Source organism: Macaca fascicularis, chromosome 17 (assembly GCF_037993035.2).
Source record: "Macaca fascicularis isolate 582-1 chromosome 17, T2T-MFA8v1.1".
Taxonomy (NCBI): Eukaryota; Metazoa; Chordata; class Mammalia; order Primates; family Cercopithecidae; genus Macaca; species Macaca fascicularis.
In genome coordinates this window covers 81,945,575-81,969,982 of record NC_088391.1, presented here as the reverse complement: position 1 = coordinate 81,969,982, position 24,408 = coordinate 81,945,575, and the positions used below count along the sequence as shown (strand labels likewise).

Below are 24,408 nucleotides of genomic sequence, written 5' to 3'. Positions count from 1 at the left end.
GGAAGACTGAGACTCAGAGAGGTTAAGTGACTTGTTAACATCATAAACGATGGAGCTGTGGTCTGTACTCAGAAAATCTAGTTGTAAAATCTGTTATTAACTATTCTGCTATTTACCTGTCTAAAATGTTTTCAAAGTAGGCAATTAATTTAGCTACGACCTAGAATCATAGTAATTGAAATTGAGTGGTTTGTTAAGGTTACTCCTTTTAGAATTTTATGGCACTTAAATGCTTCAACCAATGAGAAAAACTTATGTTATGCCAGCAGAAATGCTTATTACACAGGAATAGTAGATGGATACTAACTTTGCTGTGGAATTTCTGGGTTGGCCCTTTGGAATAATAGACTTTACTAGATTATCAAAATTTTTCCTTTCTATTGTTTAATGTAGATATGTTCATGATCTGCATTTACTGGGAATTAAAATTATTAAATGAGTAGGACACACTACAGTAGCGTGGTTATGGGCACAAACCCTGCGGCCAAACTGCCTGGGTTTGAATCATCCACTGACTCCTTGCATGAACTTGAGCAAGTTACCTATCTACCATGTCTCACTTTACTCATCAGTGAAATGGTTTGTTGGACCAATTTTGCATTGCTTTAAAGAAATACCTGAAGCTGGATAATTAATAAAGAAAAATGATTTATGGTTATGCAGGCTATACAAGCATGGCTCCAGCATCTGCTTCTGGTGAGGACATCAAGGAGCTCAACAATCATGGCAGAAGTTGAAAGTGGAACAGGCAGGTCACATGGTGAGAATAGGAACAACAGAAAGGGAAAGGGAAGGTTCTAGATTCTTTTCAACAGTCAAATCTCTCTTGAACTAACTGAGTGGGAATTCACTTATCACGGAGGGGATGGTTCTAAGCCATGCGTGAGGGATTCATCCCATGACCCAATCACCTCCCACGAGAACCCACCTCCAACATTGGGAATCATATTTCACCATGAGATTTGGAGGGGACACACATTCAAATCATATCAAACGGGGATCATGCTATCCCCTATATAATAAGTGTGAGGACTGAATGGATTGTTCTATGTAAAACATTCATGAACGTTTTATATTGTATAAAACGTTGTCTATATTGTAAGCATTGCATACATCTGGTAGTACTAACTGTCCAACTCACCAAGCATGATCACACCTCATGGTCTTTGCATGTGCTTTACTTTCTACCTGGCCTGCTCTTTTCCCCAGATGACTGCATGCCCCATTCAGTTTCCTTTTGGTCTTTGTTCAGATGTTATCTTTGGTGTAGGTCTTCTGTGGCCACCCTTTCCCAGCCTCTCTATATTCTTTATCCCCTTTTCTTACTTTATCTCCAGCCAAGTCATGTGCCCTAGCAAAACTAGTTTAATTGTTTTCCTTATTATTTATGGGTCTCCTTATATTCCTCCTTATCGTTTATTTTGCTGGTTTATGTTTATGTTTTCTGGCTGCTCCTTTGTGTTTTACTGATTTAATCTGTTTACACTCTGTCTCTCCTCACTAGAATGTAAGCTCTATGAGAACAGAGATTTCTTTCTGATTTCTCTGGGCTGTGTTGCTAATGCCTGAATGAGCCCTGGCACAGAATGGGGGCTTAATTAACATGTGTTCTGTGCATGCATACATGCACGCATGCATGGGTGACTGAATATTTCCTCTCAGTGCTAGGGGGTATCACACATCAGGTGTTATGTGATGTATTTGGTTTTGTATTCAAAGGAATGCAGACACTTATGTTTTCAGAGAACTATAAAATCTGCTGTCAGCCTTGGTGTGAAATAGAAAATGATGCTGTTTCTTCCAGAATGGAGCTGTGAGCTAGGGCATGTGATTTGGCTGGGAAAGCACAGGACAGATTCCAGGCTCCTCTTGCTGCCACCTTTGTATTCAATAGAAGCACAAATTACTTTTTACTAAAGGAATCAACTGAGATATTAACATTAATGCAATTAATTGAAATGCTTTTGTAAAATAAACAAAGTTGGTTAGTAAACATCAGTCTCTATCATCTAGCAATCATCTATCTTTGTAATCAATATGTGCATATCATGTAGGGTTCATTTCTTCATTTATTCTGATGAGGTTGATATTTGACAACTTGAAATTTTTATGTAAACCTTTTGTATTTACTTAAAATAATATAAAGGATAATATTAACAGAGATCACTGCATTTGAAATAGATAGAAATTGGATTTTTAAATGTGAGGAAATGAAGGAAATGTTTGCCACTGGGAAGCAGAGTTGCCTTTCTGCTGTTTTAACTTAAATTTGCCTCATTATGGCCTGGTTTTGAAATTTTTACATTAACTCTATTTTGAATCACGATGGAAAAATTGGATAGGCTCTGTAATAGGATAAACTATTTTCTACCTAGAAACATGTAAACACAGTTTTCTAGCTTCAAGTTAGAAACACTAGGTGGTTCCTGACACTGTGTTGAAATTTACATATATTACCATGCCTAAATTATGTTAGCAATTAAAGATAGCCCATATATTTCTGTCTTCCCATTTACCATACCAGTATATTAATGTTAACTTCTATTTTCCTTTTCACTGTTCCTCCATACACATTTAATTCTTTCACCCAGATATTTTTTCTCTATTAATAATCAGTGTTTCTCAGAAAAAATATTGTAAGTTTTCATAAAATGGTAATGTATAGATTGCAGTGATGTTCCAGGGTGGCCTCTGAGAGCTTCTTTTCCATTCTAGGCTGAAGGTTCCCATGACCCGTAAGAAGAGGTGATGGTTGTAATCTGGCACCTTAAATAATTTCTGCAGGTTCAGTCTTCCTATGTATATTCTGATCACTCTTTGTCTGACTTGAAGTTGTGATTTCTATTCAGTTGCCTTATACGTAGACTTTCTCTCTGCAGTCACTTCAGTTGTGTGAAATATCACCTTTCCTATGCTGTTTTTCTTGGATTAACCTTGATGCTGCAATTTGCAGCTGAGGGATCCATCCAACCTGAGCCTGGAACTGGATCTCAGAATTTCAGCACAGTTTTCAGGTCATCTTGAGTTCAGATATATGAAGGAGCATGCATCTAATCTTCCAGGGGGTCAAGGAACATTCAAAGAATAGGTAATATTTATTCATTTTCAGTATTCCATTGCCTTTAATTTATTTCAGTGACACACAATTTACTCATGTAATAAATCTGCACATGTATCCCCTGAACCTAAAATAAAAGGTAGAGAGACAGGAAAGTGTTATTTAAACCAAGAGTAGAAGAAATGAGTAGATCTACCAGGCAGACAAGGGAGATAAGCCTAGATAACAAAAGGAACACCATGCGCTTTGGTATTCAAGAACTGGGAGGTAGTGGAGTACTGTGTAAGGTGTTTTGGTGAGAGTATTGAAATAGCAAAGGTACACTAGAATGAATCACCACGGCATTTTTGGCTTAATTTCAATTTAATTTGTTGGCTATCACTACCCATCTATAACATAGTCATCCAAAAGCTTATTGGTTGAGGGGTACAAGTCTAGTAATCCTTTTAAAACCAATTATAAAGTACCAAAGTTTACACATAATTTATTTTAAGAGTTATGAATTAGAAACACGTTAAGATTATATATATAAATACACACACACAATATATATGTATATAACATACATACATACACATATTTAATAATTTTACTCTCACTTGCATTCTACCTTGTTTTCTTGGAGGGTAGATTTAAAAAAAATTACATTTATTTTGAGAATTCCCACAGAAGTGGATGACTCACTAATATCATCTGTCATAATTAGAGTGAGATTGAGAACCTCATGAGAGGAGTGTAGGGAAGGTGAGTGTGGGCAGGGTGGTTGGAGGCTGGTTTTGAAAGTCCTTGAATGATGTATTAAGTAAGGCACTTGAGTGTGTTGCAGGGACACTTCCAGTTCAGATCTGTGTTGCTGGAAGAAATTAGGCAGCAATGTAAGGTCAAGAGTTTGGAGCCTAAGAGACCAGTTATAAGGAGGTCTCAATATCAGAGATGATAACCTAAATTCAGGTCATGTGAGCAAGGATGGACGAAACTCAATGAGTCTCTGCAGAGGTAGAACAACAGGATAAGACAACTAAAATTAAGTGGTGCCACATAGTATTTGTCTTCCTCTGTCTGGCTTATTTCACTTTTGCATAATGCCCTCTAAGTTCATCCAAGTTGTCATAAATGTTAACACTTCCTTCTTTTTTATGGCCGGATATATTCCATTGTGTGTGTGTGTGTGTGTATAAATCTGTATACCTACACTAAAGATAACATTTGAACAAAGAACAAAAGGAAATAATGAATGGGCGATGCAGTTATCTGATGGAAAGGGTGGGTCACGTAAACAGTAGAGCACATGCGAAGACAGTGAGGTTGGATCACGCTTGGTATCTACATCTATCTATATCTATATCTGTATTTATAGTTGTGTCTATGTCTGCATCTATATGTATGTATGTATGTATGTATGTATGTATGTATGTATGTATGTATCTATCTATCTATCTATCTATCTATCTATCTATCATCTATCTACCACATTTGTGGAATTTTAAAAACGTAGAACTCATAGAAAAACAGAGAAGAATGGTGGTTGCCAGTGGCTAGGGAGTGGGGAAATGTTGGTTAAAGAGTACAAACTTTTAGTTAAATACATTTGGAGGTTCTAGTATACAACTTGGCGACTATAATTAATAACATTGAATTATCTACCTGAAAATTGCTAAGATAGTGGATCTTAAGCATTCTCACTCCCCCCAAAAGATAACTATTTGAAGTGAGGGATAAATTAATGAAGATGATTGTGCTAATCATTTTTGATGTATACATATATCAAATCATCATGTTGTACACTTTAGATATATACAATTTTATTTGCCAATTCTACTTCAATAAAGCCAAAAAAAGTAAATGGGAAATTAGGGAGAAGGGAGAATACAAAATGACTCCCTGGGACATCTGTGTGGCTAGGCCTAATGATAATAATTATAGTAAATATTACATTTATCAAGTACTTCTTTCTTGCCAGGCATTGGGATGCATGCATTTTTCTCAACAATGAGGAAAGTGAAACTTATTTAACATAAATAATTTGGCCTAAGAGTGTTGGCTGGGAGTTGCCTGTAGACACTCTGCTTCCAAAGCGTCTATATTCATACTTAACTACTGCACCATATGGCCTCTAGAGCTTAGGAGGGATGTCGGGGTTAGAGATGGGGATTTGAGAGCTATTAGTTTTGAAGTGATCCCTGCAGTTGTGAAAGAAGATGAGTTTTCCTAGTGGGAGATTGTAGAAGGAGAATGCTGGCTGAACACATCATACAACTTAAGCAGAATAAAGTGATTATAGACATTTAATGTCATGTAATGTTGTAAGACCGCTTTACATTAATTTCCTCTTGCAAGCAAATGGCTTTCTGAGCATAGTGATGTACCTATGCTCAATGCGGTTCATCTCTCATTTATTTTTTGGGGGAAGAAGCCAATTTAACAATACGTATGAGTAATTCTTTCCTTAAGAAATAGAGATGAAGAGGTGACGTTCTGCACTTCCTTCTGATGGCAGGTTAAAAAGAAAGGATTGGGGTTAGATGAACGGCCTGTATTTCTCTGTTAGGTTATGATTATTTCACATGGTATGCCTAGATTTATTCACTGTTGATCAGTATGAAAATAGGAACCAATTATAGGAAATTATAACACAAAAGAAAGAAAATACCCAGCTTTTTGATGTTACTATGCAGGACAACTTTGAATTATTATTTATAGTGTAAAATGAAGAGGTAGAAATGTTACGTTGTTCCATAGTGACTTCAGTCTATCTTTCAAGTATAAAAAAATCCTTTCCCATCATAATAGAAGTGACAACAGATTTTAAAGGAGCTGTAAGTCTCTAATATATATTATCACTATACCTAATTTTTAATATATTCTCCGGTATAAAGCATCTGATATTGGACAATATTTATGTAGAAGGTCAAGATTATTTTTGTTTAGAAGGAAGAAACCCTAATTAAAATGAAAATATCTCTGGAAGGAATAGCTATTTAGTTTGGTCCTTCTCAAACTTGATTACATGGCAGAGTTACTATCTCAGGAGCTTGAAATAATAGCAGTGCCAGGGCTTCACTTCCAGCAGATACCAATTTAATTGGTTCGGGATAGAACATGGGCATTAGTATTTTTTTTTTTTTTTTTTTGGCTTAAGACAAAAGAAATTTATTGTCTCTCAGTTTTGGACAGCAGAAGTCTAAAATCAAGATGTTGGCAGGACTGCATTCCCTCTGATAGCTCTGAGGGAGAATTATTCCCTGCTTCCCGCAACTTCTGTGGGCTGCTGGGGCTGCACAATTCCAACCTCTCTTTCTGTGCTTACAAACCTTCTCTTCTGTGTATTTAATCTCCCTCTGCCTTTCTTTTATAAGGACACTTGTCATTGGATTTAGAGCCCACTCAGATTATCCAGGAAAATCTTTTCTCAAGATCCTTAATTTAACATCTGCAAAGAAACTTTTAGGTGACATTTATTGCGGCTGTAGGCTGAATTTTTCTCCTTCTTCAAATTCATACATTGATGTCCTAAGCCCCAATGTGATGGTGTTTGGATCTGGGGTCTTTAGGAAGTACTTAGGTTTAGATGAGATTATGGGGTGGGCCCTTCATTATAGGATTAGTGCCCCTATAAAAAGAGATACCAGAGCTTGCTCTCCCTTTCTCTCTCTCTCTCTGCCATGTAAGGACATGTCTAGGAGGCAGCTGTCTGCAAGCCAGAAAGAGTGTCCTTTCCAGGAACTGAATCTGCTGGCATCTGCTTTTGGAATTTCCAGCCTCCCAGACTGTGAAAAAAATAAATGTCTTTGGTTTAAGCCATCCAATGGATGGCATTTTGTTATGTCATCACTAGATGACAAAGTCAGCAGTGTGCAGCAATTAGGAATATCTTTTGGGGGACCACTGTTCAACCCAGTACAACTGGGGATCACGGAAAATATAAGCTTTTGGTTATATTTTCACTTTCACAGCCCAAGATTAAAATAAGAGAAAAACAAACTTCACCATCCCTTTTTCCCCTCTCCCCCATATTAGAGTAATTCTTGGGCATTAGTATTGTTTTAACTCCCCATGGGATTCTAATACACAACTGAGCTAACATACATGATGGAATGGTCAGATCAGAGTCTCATAAATTAGAGAACTTATCCAGTGTCATGCTTTACTTGAGGCCTGTGTAGCTGGAACATGGCAGATGTTGGGGAGAATCCGTGAGACGGGGCTGGAGAGGTGGGCTGCAGCCAGGCCAGGCAGGGACTTATCAGTCACAGTTCTAGGTTTAGATTTTGCTCTCATAGCAATGGAAAGCTATTGAGAGATATGAGGGTATATTTAAGTGGAGAAGTGAAAGTGGTTCCTGATCCACTTCTCTTAAGTCCCAAATTAACTGGGTGCTTATCCTTTGACAGAGGGCCCTCGTCAGATGTGTATTTTGGAGAGGATCAACAGTTTTCTATCCAGTGGCTATATCTGCTGCCAAAGACTTTGCTGGCTGAGAAAACACTGATTTCTCCAAGGGAAACATCATAAGGCAGGAGGGTGCATGACAATTTGTAAAAGTGGGGTTGATAACAGAGATAGAAATACTTGGTTTTTAGCATTGGGTTAGAATTATCTACAAGACGCTATGAAGATGGGAAAATATTTTGACCCATCTCTGATAGTTTAGAGTAATATTAAAATTGACTGCACAAAGAAATAAAATGCATATAGGGATTAAAAAATACCTATTATTTCATATGCAATGCAATATGTTGCTTATGTTCTTTATTGCAGTGGAAGCAAAAAAAAAAAAAAGAAAGAAAGAAAGAAAGAAATACAGTAGACAAGCCAAAATAATTTGCATAAAACACAATGGAAAGTGGCTGAGAAGAGGACAATTTAGAAAAATGATCTCTCCAGGAATGCTGCCAAGGTAAGTAGCAGTAGATATTGATTATATAGACCTGTCATGGATCGGTTTAACCAGTCATTCTGAAAATTGAATTGGATTTTTCTTTCTGAAATGATGTTTTTGAAGCTGTGCCAAATGCAATCTCTCTCCCCACCCATTCTGGTTTGTGTCTGCTTTTCAAAGTTAATACTGCTCAGATATTTATAATGTTGGTCACAGAAAAGTCTTTCTCTATGCCCAGAGCAAACTGACTACGTTACATCATTTTATGTGACAATTTCCCTCACTTGCAAAAATTATGGTATATTCTGAAATAGTGGAGGTAAAATATGCAATCCAGTGTGAAAATAGGTTAAGCACAGATGAGAAGGGAAAGCAGAAATTCATTGCAAGCTGTATAGATAAGGTGACTATATAATTTATCCTCCAAACCTGGAAACTTCTGAGAGTAGCAGCAGGCACTGTAAATAATCAGTACAACAGGCTTAAACTGGAGATGCTCTGGACAAACTGGTACACATCATAATCCTGTGAATAAGAAGAGATAGAAAAACCTGGGTGAAAGTGAAATGTTGATGACAGGTAGGTATTTGTTTTAGGAACAAGTGTCAGAATTCAGTTTCAGAATAAGATGTGTTATCATTGGTAATGTTTGAAAGAATGGATTGTAGGATGGGACACACAGAATTTTGGGGGTTAATGAGAAAGCTGATAGCAACATCTTTTGTATTAAAAATATGTCCAGCATTTTGAACGGGACCAAGAAGTGATCAGATCCAATCTTGGACTGTATACCAAAACCCCAACATATGTAAATAAAAGATAAATGAAGCATAAGTAGCATCCTGTGACATGGGAGAAAGTGAAAAATATTAACAAATATATCAAGAGATAACAGAGAGTGACTACCATGAAACTTTTAGTTACAATCTGGTATGGTTCAGGAAGATTTCATGGGCCATGTACTCCTCCAGACAGTACATGATGTATAGGCATTGGGGAAATGAGAGGTGAGAATGAAGGCTATTTCAATAGAGAGAATGGTAAAATGCAAGGTGTATATAGGTAATATTTGACTGAAGTATAGTATGTGAATGTGAGTTTTAGGAAATAAATTTTCAAAAATAGTTTGTTACCAACTCATACAATGTCTCTAAGGTTCAAAATGTGCCACTTGTCAATTGGTGGATACTTCACTAAAAGTTATGTCCAATATCCATGGAACCCGAGATTCATCAAAGCTAAACTGAAACTGAAGATCTTGACCATAATAAACTGGTTCAGAATATTAAATTCTACTAATCAGCTTTATTAAATTATTTTTCCATGTATCATGTACCTACTATTTAAGTATCTGTTAACTAAGATTGTACTATCATTTGAGATATAAATAAAATTGATTCAAGAAAAAAAGATTGATAGAAGCTTCTTATCCTACTTCACACAGGAATTATCGTGCTCCTCAGGGTCCCAGCGTGGAGTCTGTGTTTCTGCTCAGCCTTCTCTCTTCCACAGCCTGCTGGCCCTTTCAGCTCTGTACTGGCTCAGGGAGGGATAGCGTCTTTCCCCTTGTTTGTCACATAAATCCGTTTTCATAAAGCATCTTGGTTTGTTGCAAGCAAATGCATGGACAGACAAAGCCTTGGTAGAGGGGTTGGAGGTAGCGAGAGGAGTGAGTCAGAAAGGATGACAGGCCCCCATGCTATTGATGCCTCTGTTGTGAGCAGCGAGGGCTCCACCCTCCGAGAGCTTACCAGGAAGCATGCAGAATGTCTACCAGAGTGGTCCTTTCTCAAGATAGGAGTCTGAGCATATATTTGCCATCTTCTGCCCACATTGGCTGAAGGTTGAAGTGGCTGTGCACACTGTCCTGCATTCTGGTCTGGATTATATTGGGATGAACAAACTGTTGTAGCGTTTGAGAAGGCCCTGGGGCAGAATGCCCAGGAAGGGGGTGCAATCTTGCAGAGGAGCACTGGTCAATCTGTCTAGGCTCACTCAGAACTGTCCTCCAAGGACAGTTGGAGGCAGGAGCAACAGGTGGAAGTTTACACAGTACTTATACAAAATGGATTTACCTTAGTTTTAGAGGATGTTTATGTAGCAGAAAATTAGGATATCCATTTAAAAATTAACTATGAGACATCTCTGTCTCTACATGGTGCCTGATGGTCCCAAATTCCTCTTGGAGCATCTTATTTTCTAGATACTGTAAAATTTGCTCTTCCCAACTTGCTGCTTCGTCCTTTAACTCACTTTAAATCTCATGTTTCTCTCTCTTTGGGAGTTTATATAAAAGTATACAAACTGCTTCATTGGGGCTTTCTTATGAAATCTAAAGTCCTGAGATCAGGCAACACAATTCACATTTCTACTCCTAGTTAGGATCTGGACTACCATTCGCATATCCAAAAAATGTGTTTACGTTCTTGTTGAAGACACAGTCATCTACTCTGAGTGTCACCTTAGATGTATCAGAGAAGAACTGGCAAAGATTATGAAAGGTCAGCCTTCTCTTATCCCATTCTCTCTCAGCCAAGGTAAGTTGAAAGTTTAGAAATTTATTTCCCCCTTAATATGAATGATGCCTCCCACTCCCAGTCTGACAACTTCCTAATGGCGGAAGGGCCTACAGGCAGTATTGATTTTAAATAGTTTATTTTTTCCCCTGAATCTTACAGAAGTTGAGTAACTTCCTGTTGACACAGACGATGAGTGGCAGAGCTGGGATTTAGATTCACTTACATCTGTTTGATGCCAAAGCCTCATACCAAATATGTAATCATTGCACTAGATTGCCTTTCTAAAAAATAATGCCATGCTTATATTTAGTGAACCTCTTCACTCTTTCTCGCCTAGCTAGGACTGGTTGAAAAGTTGGAAGTCAAAGACAGGAATTTATATTCTTTGAGTAAATTCAGTGTAGCTAATTATACAATTAAATGCTGAGGAAAACTTTGTTTTTTATAGTTGATATGCCAATTGCTTTTATATCACCTTAGTATTAAACTCAGCTGCATTTTTCTTTTTCATAAATCTGGGCAAATGGGGTAAAAAAAAAATCTAGTAAACTACCTAAAATAGTAAGACCTTGATTAAGAATCTGTACATTTAGACCAAATGTAATCAGCATCAAAAATAACATGAGAAGGTAAAACAAAAACATTATGTATGGGTCTTCAGCATAATTTATCTTGAATTTTTCTGTCATAAAACTTCGGCTCACATTCCTCTAGCCTCCTTCTCCCAAGTGATTTTTATATTAAACCTCCCAATTATGTATATGCATGCAGAGATTTATTTATTTATACATGAAATGGCTGATGAATTGGCTAAGTTGAATTTTTTTTTGGATATGTTTTCTTATCAAAACACAATTTTCAGGACAAAACTCATACAAAATTTTAAAGTAGCAAATGTTATATTTTCTTTTTGCATCACTGCATTAGCATATAGATTTATAGATAAGAAACAAAAACAATAACATACATAATATGGACTATAAAGTTTTATATCAAACATATAGATAGCATAAAAAGAGAATGTAATATTATTATATAGAATTTCAGAATTATATTTACTCTTTTGTTTCATTCCATAGCATCTATGTGTTTATTGAAGAACTTAGAAATGTATTGATTCCACATAATAATTTTTAATACGAAGCTTAATATATTTCAGCTGTGGCTGTATTTGCCCATGTAATTTGTATCTTTAATTATTAGTATAGTTAACCAGTTTACATTGAGCTCTTTAAAAGAGCACGTTTCTCTCTCTCTCTCTTTCTCTCTCTCTGTGTGTGTGCGCATGTGTGTGTGTATGTGTGTGTGTGTGTCATGTTTATGTAATTTCCCAAGAGAGTTCTTAAGAATGCTCCAAACCAGTGTCCTTAGTATTAAGTCCTAAAAGAAAAAGCCCTTATCAGAGATGAACTATATATAGGCTCTGACATTCTAAAGTCATTTTTCATTTCCTTCAAAGCAAAGTGATTGTGCCGATACTAAGGTGTCAATGAAAACAAATAAGTTTGCTCTTCTAGAAATACAGTTTAATAATTGCTATTGCTGTCATTATAAGGACAATAATGCACTCAGTTTTTCCTCCAAAAAGGTTAAGGACACTGTTACATTATCAAAAGTAGCACTTTCAAAATTGCACAAAATGATACATGTTCTTTTGAAGGCATTTTATCAATGGCTATTGATTGAACCCAGAAACCAGATTTAATAATGACTGTTTTGCTAAGTACTTGTCACAGTGAAGTTTCTCAACCAGCAATCTTTAAATGAGAAGGCTGTACCTGCATTGACGCCTCTTCTTAAGACTACCCTGTAAGACTTTTAGTTTATCAAAATAATATTTATTTAAACTAGAAAAAGACACATTGTAGTAATTTTATTATATTATTTTATGGCATGCTTTTAAATTTGTACTACAGTGAGGATAAATTTTAATTTAATGAACATTAAGGTTTGCTTAGATTTTAGGGTAGAATGCATATCCTTAATCTTTAGAAAAATATATGGGTTTGATGTTTAAATTACACAATTAAGAAATTAATCTAGTAGTCTAAAAAAAAGATTGAACAATTTGAAATCAATGGATAATTTTACTATATTCCTTGTGCATTTTAATCTTTAATGTTTTGTATTAACTATATACATCTTTATTAACTAACATTTTCTAGGTAAAACGTTTATTTTGCAAAGTAATATCAAAGTAGTATGTAAAATAAAAATTATTGAGCATGAATTTACTAGGTCTCATTTTGGCTAAATTGACCAGATTAAATAGTATTGCACAGTTCTATTTCCAAAATAAATTTAGGCTTTTCTGCTTGTGATACAGAGTTGACAACCAAGTAAGGAAAGTTTAAAGTGAAATTGTGTCAAGAACTCTGAAGGGTCTGTGATTTTACCCTACTTGCAACCTAATAAATTAAACTGCTAAAGTTTTACGGATGCTGACAGAATATAGGAGACTACTGTGTCAGAGACAAAAGACTTTATTACTCGCAGCAATCTGGCAGTCTGAATATCAGCATTGCCCTAATTCTTCAACCCCTGACCCTACAGAGTGACACAACAAAGGCCAGGTATTACCTGCAGCTGCAGTGGGATATGTTACAAGATGGAGACCCTGAAGCTGCAACCTGAATCTTTTCTTATGGGCAGTAAGAAATCCCAACTTCAGAGAGAGAGAGAGAGAAACTAAACGATTTCTACTCACTTTCCCAGGCTATTCACTATCCAGACATACTTGAGAAGATAGTCTATTGCTTACGTGCAGCAGTGCCTTTCTGCAAGACCTGTAGAAACCTGAGACACTTCTGGAGACTTGTCTCCTAACGAGCTGGTTTCCATGAGTTTCTGATTCACATACACTGTATTTTCATTCAACAGAATCCTACGAAAGTCTGGGTTGGTTGATAAATAGATGCAGCAATCGCCTAGCTCATTCAAGTTTTACCATCAGTAGGTATGTGGTATGAGCAGGCAAACGATATGGGACTGCCAAGAATTTGCACTAGCATTTTTTTCTTTTTCCTATTATTTATTTATTTATTTAAGAATCTAATGATTTTAATAAATATTTTTACGATAATATATACAAGTAATATAAATATACATAAGACATGTTCTCAAAAAGTTAATTAATAAAGAAGAAAGAAAATTAAAACATTAATTATAGAGAAATGAATTATATATTAGATCTTTTGATAGGGATTATATATTGAAATGAATTTTATATTAGATCTTTTGATAGGGATATGGGAATATGAATGAGAGATCTCAAAATCCAGTTATGGAAATTTTGTTCAAATTCACAGATTTTTAAGCAAACTATATTTATCAGAAGCAGCACCTGTACTGTACTATCTACACCATGTTGAATGATCACAGTTGACTTCAGCCATGTTTTGTTAAAATGGGCTTTAAATTTTATACTTTATACTGTGATTGATGTGATGAAATGCATGAGTCAGAGCTGTAATAGTTGATTATTAACATGTATTTTTTTCGGTGACTGTTTCTGTTCAGCTTTTGCCATGTCATCTAAAAATTGCCTTCCAGGTACTATTAGAATCTATTTAAGTAGTTTTCAATTCAGGATGAGTTAATAAAAAATACTGCATTATCTCGACTAGTTCAGCAAGGTCTCTTATAGTTTAAAAAGAATGAACCGGCCGGGCGCGGTGGCTCAAGCCTGTAATCCCAGCACTTTGGGAGCCCGAGACGGGCGGATCATGAGGTCAGGAGATCGAGACCATCTTGGCTAACACAGTGAAACCCCGTCTCTACTAAAAAATACAAAAAACCAGCCGGGCGAGGTGGCGGACGCCTGTAGTCCCAGCTACTCGGGAGGCTGAGACAGGAGAATGGCGTAAACCCAGGAGGCGGAGCTTGCAGTGAGCTGACATCCGGCCACTGCACTCCAGCCTGGGCAACAGCGCGAGACTCCGTCTCAAAAAAAAAAAAAAAAAAAAAAAAAAAAAAAAGAATGAACCAGTTAGAGGATGGAATTAGAAAATAGCCAGCTGTTGATTCATTTTGTAGTTTGATGTTTTGCACATTGTCACTTAACCTTCCTCATTCTCTAAAATTATTTTATGCCCTCTGAATTTCTACATAATATTTATTCCTTTTATAAGACTAAAATAGAGATTTCCTTGGCTTTCATCTTTTATTAATGTTTTAACAGCTTTATTCAGGGATAATTTACAGCTCTATAATTCCTTCATTTTAAGTGTATAGTTTGGTGAGTTTTACTGTTTATGAAGATATGCAACCATCACTACAATCCAGTTTCAGAACATTTCTGTCACTCCCAGAAAATTTCTTCCTGCCATTTTCTAATCCTCATTCTCATCCCTTTGCTTGTTAACAACTCACTTGCTTTATGTCTCTATAGTTTTTACCTTTTTTTATAAGTTTTGAAAAAATGAAATTTTATAATATATAATATTTTGTGTCTGATTTCTTTTATTTAGCTTTTGAGATTCACCCATACTGTTGCATAAGTCAGGAGTTCTCTCCTTTTTATTTCTGAGTATTATTCCAGTGTATGGATATGCTACCATTTGTTTATCCATTGAGCAATTTGAAGTACATTTTTGTTGCTTCTATTCTTTGGCTATTATGAATACAGATGCTATAAATATTTGCATGTAAGCCTTTGTGTAAATATTTATTTTCATACTTTGTAGCCCATACGGTAAGTGTATGTTTAACTTATTACAAGGCTGCTAAACTGTTTCCAAAATGGTTATACTATTTTATGTCCTCATCAGCAATACAAATAGGTTGCAGTTTATCCTTATCTTTGCCAATACTGGGTGTTACCAGTCTTTCTGATTTTAGCCAATCTAGTGTGTGTGGTGGTATCTCATTGTAATTTTATTTTCTGTGTTTCTAATGACGATTGATGTACATCTTTTTGTGTGAATATATATCTTCTTTGGTAAAATGTCTATTTACCTTTAATCTTTTCTAAATTGGGTTCTTCATCTTCTTATTGAGCTACAAGTTCTTCATATATTCTGAATAAAAATTATTTATTAGATATATGTTTTGCACATATTTCCTCCTTGTCTATGACCTGTTCTTTTATTAATGTTAACTTTTGAAGAGCAAAAGTTATTAATTTTGATGAATCCAATTCACTAATTTTTATATTATTGTTAATTTGGGAGATCAGAATATTTGAATTTCTTTGGCTATAGTCACCTACGTTTATCTCTGTCAGTGGCTCTAGGACACTTCAAGCTCTTGCTCCCCTAGACAATGAGCACACAGGAACTAACAACATTTGCCTTGGTGACTCCTTCTGCTTTCATAGATGACAAGCACTCCTTCTAACTGACACAACGCTTAGATAGTTAAATACATAGAATTCCAGTCCTGAATCCTCATTCCAGCTTCCTTTTCGAATTCACTTCCAGCGAGCAAAATATCTCTATGATTTCTGTACTATTTGTGAAGCCACCTCAAATCCTCTAATAAATAAAATAATTACCTTTATTATTATTATGGTCACATTATAGCTAGGTAAGGACTTATTTTCTTGATCTTAGCTACCTGTTTAACGCAAGACCTGCTTATAGATAAAAATTTGTTTGATGTCCTGATTGATTAAAATATTGTTAATTGGGCAAAGTGATATTATTCAGCTTCAAAGAATAGTAATACAATATTTTGTGTTTAATATATTAAATAAAAATGGTATTTTCTCTATAAGAATCACTAGCCTTTCTGTTTTTAAAAATTACTTAAATCTCAACTCCCTGTTGACACTTTCCTTTTATTGCAGGAATAATGGTAATGAGAAAGACTAAATACATGTTAGCAAACTGATACACTTAAGCATGCTATGCCATTTACTTTAGAGGATTTGTTATTCAAATTTTCCAGCTCTTTAAAGATTGACACATGTGTACATTGCAAAGAAAGGTAAATAGCCTCTGAGGCTCAAGAATATTTCTACAGAGTATTAAGTGCATCTAAAAGCAAGAAAGTTAATAACTTTTATTTCCTAATGCCGAAATGTGAATAAAATGTTTAATGCTCAACTGACCTACCAAGGACCTTTCTATTCTTGTCAAGATTTCTTCCCCTGTGAATATCAACTAGAAAATTCTTACAATTCTACATTATTTTTCTGTAATTACTTAGTTTTAAAAATGTGATTAAAGGACTTCAATGAACTTTCAACCTCATAGACATACTCTTCATTGTTTCACATATACATAATAGAAAAATATATATGGCAGAGAGTATAAAATATCCAAGGGAAATATATGCCAATCTTAGATTGAATAATATTTAATAAACAGAACAAAACAAAGAAAAATGTTATTTAAAATAATTATTTAAAATGCCAATTTTTTTCCTCGAATCTGCAGTAATAGAAATGAGAACACATAGCTGAAGTTAATAAATATTTTCATTTATAGCCATAGAATAAAAATATTTGCAATCTGTTTTCCAGGTTGTTGCTTATATGTCTAAAATGGTAACATTTATCATGTCATTTCCTTGCTTTAGATATGTTAATGATTACCTATCAATTGCTAGATAAAATAGAAATTTATCTTCTATTTTAGAAGATAATGGAACATTACTATGCTCTTCTTCATCCTCCTCCTCCTAACAGTTACTATAATTCCTTGTTTCCGTAGGAGCGATGCTGTGCAATGTTTTATATGTATGAACTCACATAACCTTTATTGTAATCTGTAAGACAGTCATATTTGTCTCTACTTTAAAGATGAAGAAATTAAGGCTCAAAGATGTTAAATGATTTGATTCAAGCTATACAGCTAATATTTTCATAAGTCATATATCTGGATTTTTCACTCATCTATTCCTCTGTGCTTTTAACCATTTTTGCAACTATTCTATACAGAGTCTCCTATAACAAATTTCAGTACTCTATGGGAAATGCCACAGCAGTAGAGAAGACTATGGAAATTGGGTTGAGGGTGGCCACCATCCTACGCATCATGATAAAGGGCTTATGTTGTGCTTCTTAGAGGATAAATCACTTCAGCTGAATCTTAAAGAAAGATCATGATTCTACTAAGTGGACAAAGAGTGGGGAGGAGAATATTTCAGTTCTATGCTCTGTTACAAACAGAAGAGCATAGCATTGGAGGAGCAAGAAGGAGCATTCAAAATAGCATAGGATAGTCTCAGATTTCTGTGACACGTGTGTGTGTGTGTGTGTGTGTGTGTGTGTGTGTGTGTGTGTGTGTGAATATCTTAACATAGAACATAGTGTGTGATTTACAAATATGACATTTTTCTGAGATTTTAGTCATCAGTTGGCTAGAAAGATACTCAATTGGATGATCTTTCATTTTCCAATAAGATAATATTGTTGACAATATAACCAGTTGTCATACTAATACTGAATTATTTTTCCTAATATGATGATATAACACAAAAACCATATAAGTTTTTAATGACAAAAGTTGTTAAAATTGATACCCCTAACCCAAAGGTTAGCAATGATCATGGGACTTTCTGGGGTTCTTCTGCTTATGATTCTTGTGTTTTAGTCTTTTTAACCCTAGGGAATGCTGCTGCATAACTAGCAAGAATTAACAGTTTTCAAACCAGTGTCTATCCTTCCATTCTCTATGCTGACTATTGCTATAGGTTTGTTTCTTAAGGATTTCAATTTTTTCTCTTTTATTTTTATTTTTTATTTATTATTATTTTTTTTGAGATGGAGTCTTGCTCTGTCACCCAGGCTGGAGTGCAGTGGCCGGATCTCAGCTCACTGCAAGCTCCGCCTCCCGGGTTTACACCATTCTCCTGCCTCAGCCTCCCTAGTAGCTGGGACTACAGGCGCCTGCCACCTCGCCCAGCTAGTTTTTTTTTTTTTTTTCTTTTTTTTTTGTATTTTTTAGTAGAGACGGGGTTTCACCGTGTTAGCCAGGATGGTCTGGATCTCCTGACCTCGTGATCCGCCCTTCTCGGCCTCCCAAAGTGCTGGGATTACAGGCTTGAGCTACCGCGCCCAGCCTCTCTTTTATTTTTATGTACATTTCAAGCCTCTTATGAATAATGGCTAATAATGGCTGGATATAAATTCTACAGACACATAAATCTTATGACCTAAGCACTTTGGTACTGTTGTGCTAGATGCTTCTTATATGTGGTTTTTCTTTATACCTGAAGTAGAAGCCCCTGCTTGCTTTGTACAGTCAGTGTTAATGAGAAAAAGCCCAGTTCCTTTCACAATCTATATAGGAATGTCAAGAAGGAAATTAGAGATATTGTCTAGTTGTTGGATTTCATCAACCTGAATAGAAAAACCTATTATTCTGAAAATTTATTATTATCTAACATACAAAGATCATCAAGAATACCATTTACTGATGGTCTACTCTACTTCTCACAGAACCACAGGCTGAAACTCTGTGATTTTTAACAAAGATAAACTGACTAGATCATTTTAGTGTCCCTCAGCATAGGGCTCGCTCTAGTCATGCGTCACTTTCTGTGAGTGTAGTAGCTGGTTGCACCTCCCAGCTGAAACCCACCTACTGCTGAGTGCCAGCAACTACCATAGGGAAAAGCCAAGGGGGACCACATCTTGTAAAAGGTGCCCTTTTCAAAGTGAGTGCTGTGTTTCCAAGGACTCTTTAAGGACAACTTACAGATCAGAGTATCCAAATGGCTAAAAAACATGAGACAAAAATGTAAAACTTCACTATTAAAAATTCAAATTATCCCTGGCACATTGGCTCATACCTCTAATCCTAGCACTTTGGGATGGGAGTCTGAGGCAGGAGGATTGCTTGAGGCTAGAAGTTGGAGACTATCCTGGGCAACATAGTGAGACCCTCATCTGAAAAAAAACAAAAAATTCAAATTGAAAGGAAAAAGGAATATCATTTAATGTAGAGATCATTGCAGAATAAAAGAAAAACTAAAATATTATCATTTCATAAGCATTTAATGTCTGTTTTCTTTTTCCCCAGTATAGTAGCAGGTATATTTTCTAATATAGTCATTGTAATAATTGTAGAATTGAGTTGTGGACTAGGCATAATCACATCTAGTAAAATCACTTAACACCATAAGAGATTTCAGAAAAAAGACCTATTTTTTGAAATCATATTTGCGTATGTAAACAAATATATTAGTTTGCTAGTGAGCATGAGAAAGCGTAGCCTTTCCTGGACTTTTGAGAAACCTAACGATGAGCTGCTGCAGTGTAGTAGAAGACTCGGGCATTTGGAGTTTACTCAGGTTTACAGCAAACTGGCCTAAACATTTCACTGTCATCATCATTTTTAAAGGCATCCTTAAAGCCTTTTTAATAAAAAAAAAAGCCATAACTTGATTTTAGAAACTGTCCAAATATTTCACAAAGCCTAATTAGGTTTTTCTTTTTATACTGTAACCAAATGTCCCCTTTTATGAGCTGTAGTCCTTAATTCAGATACTATGGTGTATACGCCAGGAGTGCTACTCTTCTTCATTGCCACTGTCCCAAGGCATCTTACATATTTATGTCTGTAATTTTAGTGTTTCCATTTTCTGCCTTTTGTTGAAATTATTTCACCAGATCATGTTTCTTGACTTTTACTTTTCTTATTAAAATTTTGTTGAATACAGATAAAATCTATTTTATTAGTTAACATTTTACTTACTTTTCTGATTAACAGTAGTAATGCCTATATATGGTGTTTATTCGTATATTGGACGTTAAACATGAATACCTCAATATTGGAGATCCAGTATTATCTGCCAGAACTAAATCACTTCTATGAAAGGGATGAAGAGAGCTGTCACTCATAAATATTCTTTATATTCAGGACATTTTTCAAGTGGAGTTTTGCAAGTGGTTATTTAAGACTGAAAGTCAACTTGCAGCAACATATTTTCAACTTCATCAGTTGTTATTTATTGAATGTCCACTGAGTCAGTGGCCTGTGATTAGTATATTTCATAGGCTGTCATGGGATGATTTGCCAGTAACTCTGGATCCCTTGATTTAGATGATTAAAACTTCCAGTGTGGATTTTCAATTTCTAACTTTATTTTTATATCTGGGAGTTATTTCATTTGAAATAGTGTTGAAATAATACATGTTAGAAAGTAGATTTTTGTTGTTTTAGGGAATAATAATAGCAGATACTTTTCTATCTCTTTGTCTTTTTTTTTTTCCAACTTTTATTTTAAGTTCAGGGGTGCATGTGCAGGATGTACAGGTTTGTTACATAGGTAAATGTGTGCCATGGTGGTTTGCTACACAGATCATACCATCACCTAGGTATTAAGCCAGCATTCATTAGCTATTCTTCCTGATACTCTCCCTCCTCCCACTCACCCCTTTGACAGGCCCCAGTGTGTTGTTACTCACCATGTGTTCCCATCATTCAGCTTCCACTTCTAAGTGAGGATGTGTTTGGTTTTCTGTTCCTGTTTTGGTTTGCTGAGGATAATGCCTTCCAACTCCATCCATGTCCCTGCAAATGGCATGATCTCATTCCTTTTTATGGCTGTATAGTATTCCGTGGTACATAAGTATCACATTTTCTTTATCCAGTCTCTCACTGATGGGCATTTAGGCTGATTCCATGTCTTTGCTATTGTGAATAGTGCTGCAATGAACGTATGCATGCATGTATTTTTATAGTAGAATGATTTATATTCCTTTGGGATTATACCCAGTGATGGGATTGCTGGGTCAAATGGTATTTCTGCCTCTAGGTCTTTGAGGAATCGCCACATGGTCTTCCACCATGGTTGAACTAATTTATGCTCCCACCAGCAGTGTAAAAGCATTCCTTTTGCTCTGCAACCTCGCCAGCATCTGTTGTTTCTGCACTTTTTAATAATCACCATTCTGAATGGTGTGAGATGGTTTCTCATTGTGATTTTGATTTGCATTTCTCTAATGATCAGTGGTTTTGAGCTTTTTTTTAAAAAAAAATCTGTTGTCCATATGTATGAGTTCTTTTGAGAAGTGTTGTGTTCAGGTCCTTTTCTCACTTTTTAATGGGTTGTTTGTTTTTTTTCTTGTAAATTTGTTTCAGTTTTTTGTAGACTCTAGATATTAGACCTTTGTCAAATGAATAGATTGCAAAAATTTCTCCCATTCTTTAGGTTGTCTGTTCACTCTGATAACAGTTTCTTTTGCTGGGCAGAAGCTTTTCAGTTTAATTAGATGCCATTTGTCAGTTTTTGCTTCTGTTGCAATTGTTTTTGGCCTTTCATGAAATCTTTGCCTGTGCCTATGTCCTGAATAGTATTGCCTAGATTTTTCTTCTAGGGTTTTAATAGTTGTGGGTTTTGCATTTAGGTATTTAATCCATCTTGAGTTTAATTTTTGTATATGGTGCAAGGAAGGGGTCCAGTTTCAATTTTCTGCATATGGCTGGCCAGTTCACCCAGCACCATTTATTAAATAGGGAATTCTTTCCCCATTGCTTGTTTTTGTCAGGTTTGTTGAAGATCAGAGGGTTATAGGTGTGCAGTCTTATTTCTGAGTTCCCTATTCTGTTCCATTGGTCCATGTGTCTATTCTTGTACCAGTACCACACTTTTTTGGTTATTGTAGCCTTGTAGTATACATTTTAATGCCACATAGCATTATGCCTCCACCTCTGTTCTTTTTTCTTGGGATTGTCTTCGCTCTTCAGGCTCTTTTGGTTCCATGTGAACTTTAAAATAGTTTTCTTTTTTCTTTTTAATTCTGTGAGGAACGTCATTGGTAGCTTAAAGAAATAGCATTGAATCTATACATTACTTTGGGCAGTATGGCCATTTTCATGATATTGATTTTTCTATTCATGAGCATGGAATGTTTTTCCATTTGTTTGTGTCCTCTGAATTCTTTGAGCAGTGGTTTTTAGCTCTTCTTGAAGAGGTCTCCTAGGAGATGAAACAAAGTCATCAGTGGAGAAATCTGGTGTGGGTGTGCCAGGGAGGGGCAGTTTAAGGAGAGGGAATACAATTTGAGTGGTTATCAAGGTCAAATGAACAACTTTTGATTTTTGTATTGTTAACATAGTACTGGCAATTGTGCATTTGAAAAGGGAGAATTAGTATGCCATGCTTGAGATGATGGATGTAAGAGGTCACTTTCTTAATGGATCTTAGTTATTCCTTTTCTTGGCATTCTCTCTCAATTTATCGTGACTTCCTGGAAGGCAGATGTGAATACTTTTTCAGGTTTGTGTTCTCAGGGTCTTTGACAGTACCTGGCATTTAGTGGGAATACTAAAAACATCTGCTGAAGTGAAATAAATTTAATTGTGGGGGTTCATGCTCAGGAAGTTGGTTTAATGTTAAGAAATAACCAATAAAAATTAGAAAATGGAGTGGGAAAGTGTATTAGTCAATTTTCACACTGATATATAAAAAACTGCCTGTGCCTGGGTCATTTATAAAGAAAAGAAATTTAATTGACTCACAGTTCTACTTGGCTGGGGAGTCCTCAGGAAACTGACAATCTTGATGAAAGGCAAAGGGGAAGGAAATATCTTCTTCAAAAGGTGGCTGGAGAGACAGAGTGAAGGGAGGAAGTGCCACTTTTAAATCTTAGATCTTGTGAGAACTTACTCATTATCATGAGAACACTATGGGGGAAACTGCCCCCATGATCCCACCAGGTCCTTCCCTTGATAAGTGGGGATTACAATTCGAGATGAGATTTGGTTAGGGATACAGAGTGAAGCCATATCATTCTGCCTCTCGGCCCGCCCAAATCTCATGTTCTTCTCGCATTGCATAATACAATTATCCCTTCTCAACAGTCCCCTAAAGTCTTAGCTCATTCCAGCATTAACCAAAAGTTCAAGTCCAAAGTTTCATCTAAGACAAGGGAAGTCCCTTCTGCCTATAAGCCTATAAAATCAAAACCTAGTTACTTCCAAGATACAGTGCAGGTACAGGCATTGGATAAATGTTCCTGTTTCAGATGGGAGAAATTGGCTGCTTTGTGCAGCCTCAGGACTTAGTGCTCTGTGTCGCAGCCACTCCAGCTCCAGCTGTGGCTGAAAGGAGCCAATATACAGCTCAGGGTATTGCTTTAGAGGGTACAAGACCAAAGCCTTATAAGCTTCCATGTGGTGTTGGGCCTACGGGTATGCAGAAGACAAGAGCTGAGCTTTGGGAGCTTCCACCTAGATTTCAGAGGATGTATGAAAATGTTTGGATGCCCAGGCAGAAGTCTGCAGGGGTAGAGCCCTCATGGAGAATCTCTACTAGGGCAATACAGAGAGGAAATGTGGGGTTGGAGCTCCTGTGCAGAATCACAACTGGGGCACTGCCTAGTGAACCTGTGAGAAGAGGGCCATTGTCCTCCAGTCTCCAGGATGGTAGATCCACCAACAGCTTGCACCACGCATCTAGAAAAGCCACAAGCACTCAATGTTAGCCCATGAAAGCAGCCATGAGGGCTGTATCCTGCAGAGCTACAAAGGTGGAGCTGCCTAAGGCCTTGAGAGCCCACTCTTTGCATCAACATGGCCTAGATGTAAGACATGGAATCAAAGGAGATTATTTGGGGACTTTAAGATTTCATGAGTACCCTGCCAGGTTTTATACTTGCGTTGGACCTGAGGCCCCTTTGTTTTGGCTAATTTCTGTCTTGATGATCTGTGTAATATTGTCAGTTGGGTGTTAAAATCTCCTACTATTAGTGTGTGGGAGTCTAAGTCTCTTTGTAGGTCTCTAAGAACTTGCTTTATGAATCTGGGTCCTCCTGAATTGGGTGCACATATATTTAGAATAGTTACCTTTTCTTGTTGAACTGAACCCATTACCATTATGTATACCCTTCTTTGTCTTTTGTGATCTTTGTTGGTTTAAAGTCTGTTTTGTCAGAACCTAGGATTGCGACCCCTGATTTTTTCTGTTTTCTATTTGCTTGGTAAATTTTCCTCCCTCCCTTTATTTTGAACCTATGTGTATCTTTGCACATGAGATAGGTCTCTTGAAAACAGCATACC

The 24,408-nt window shown here is 36.2% G+C and overlaps 1 long non-coding RNA gene across 3 annotated transcripts in view; it reads left to right on the top strand.

The window, feature by feature from the left end:
• The window catches only part of LOC102122603 (uncharacterized), a 514,820-nt gene that overhangs the window by 207,981 nt on the left and 282,431 nt on the right, over window positions 1–24,408 (top strand). Inside the window, exon 4 of one of the 3 annotated variants that reach the window (XR_010582636.2) lies at window positions 7,817–7,955. This is a non-coding gene — a long non-coding RNA (uncharacterized lncRNA). Of the gene's footprint in view, window positions 1–7,816; window positions 9,365–24,408 lie in introns of those variants that run through there. The other 2 variants (XR_006693641.2, XR_010582635.2) reach the window with 2 other exon arrangements.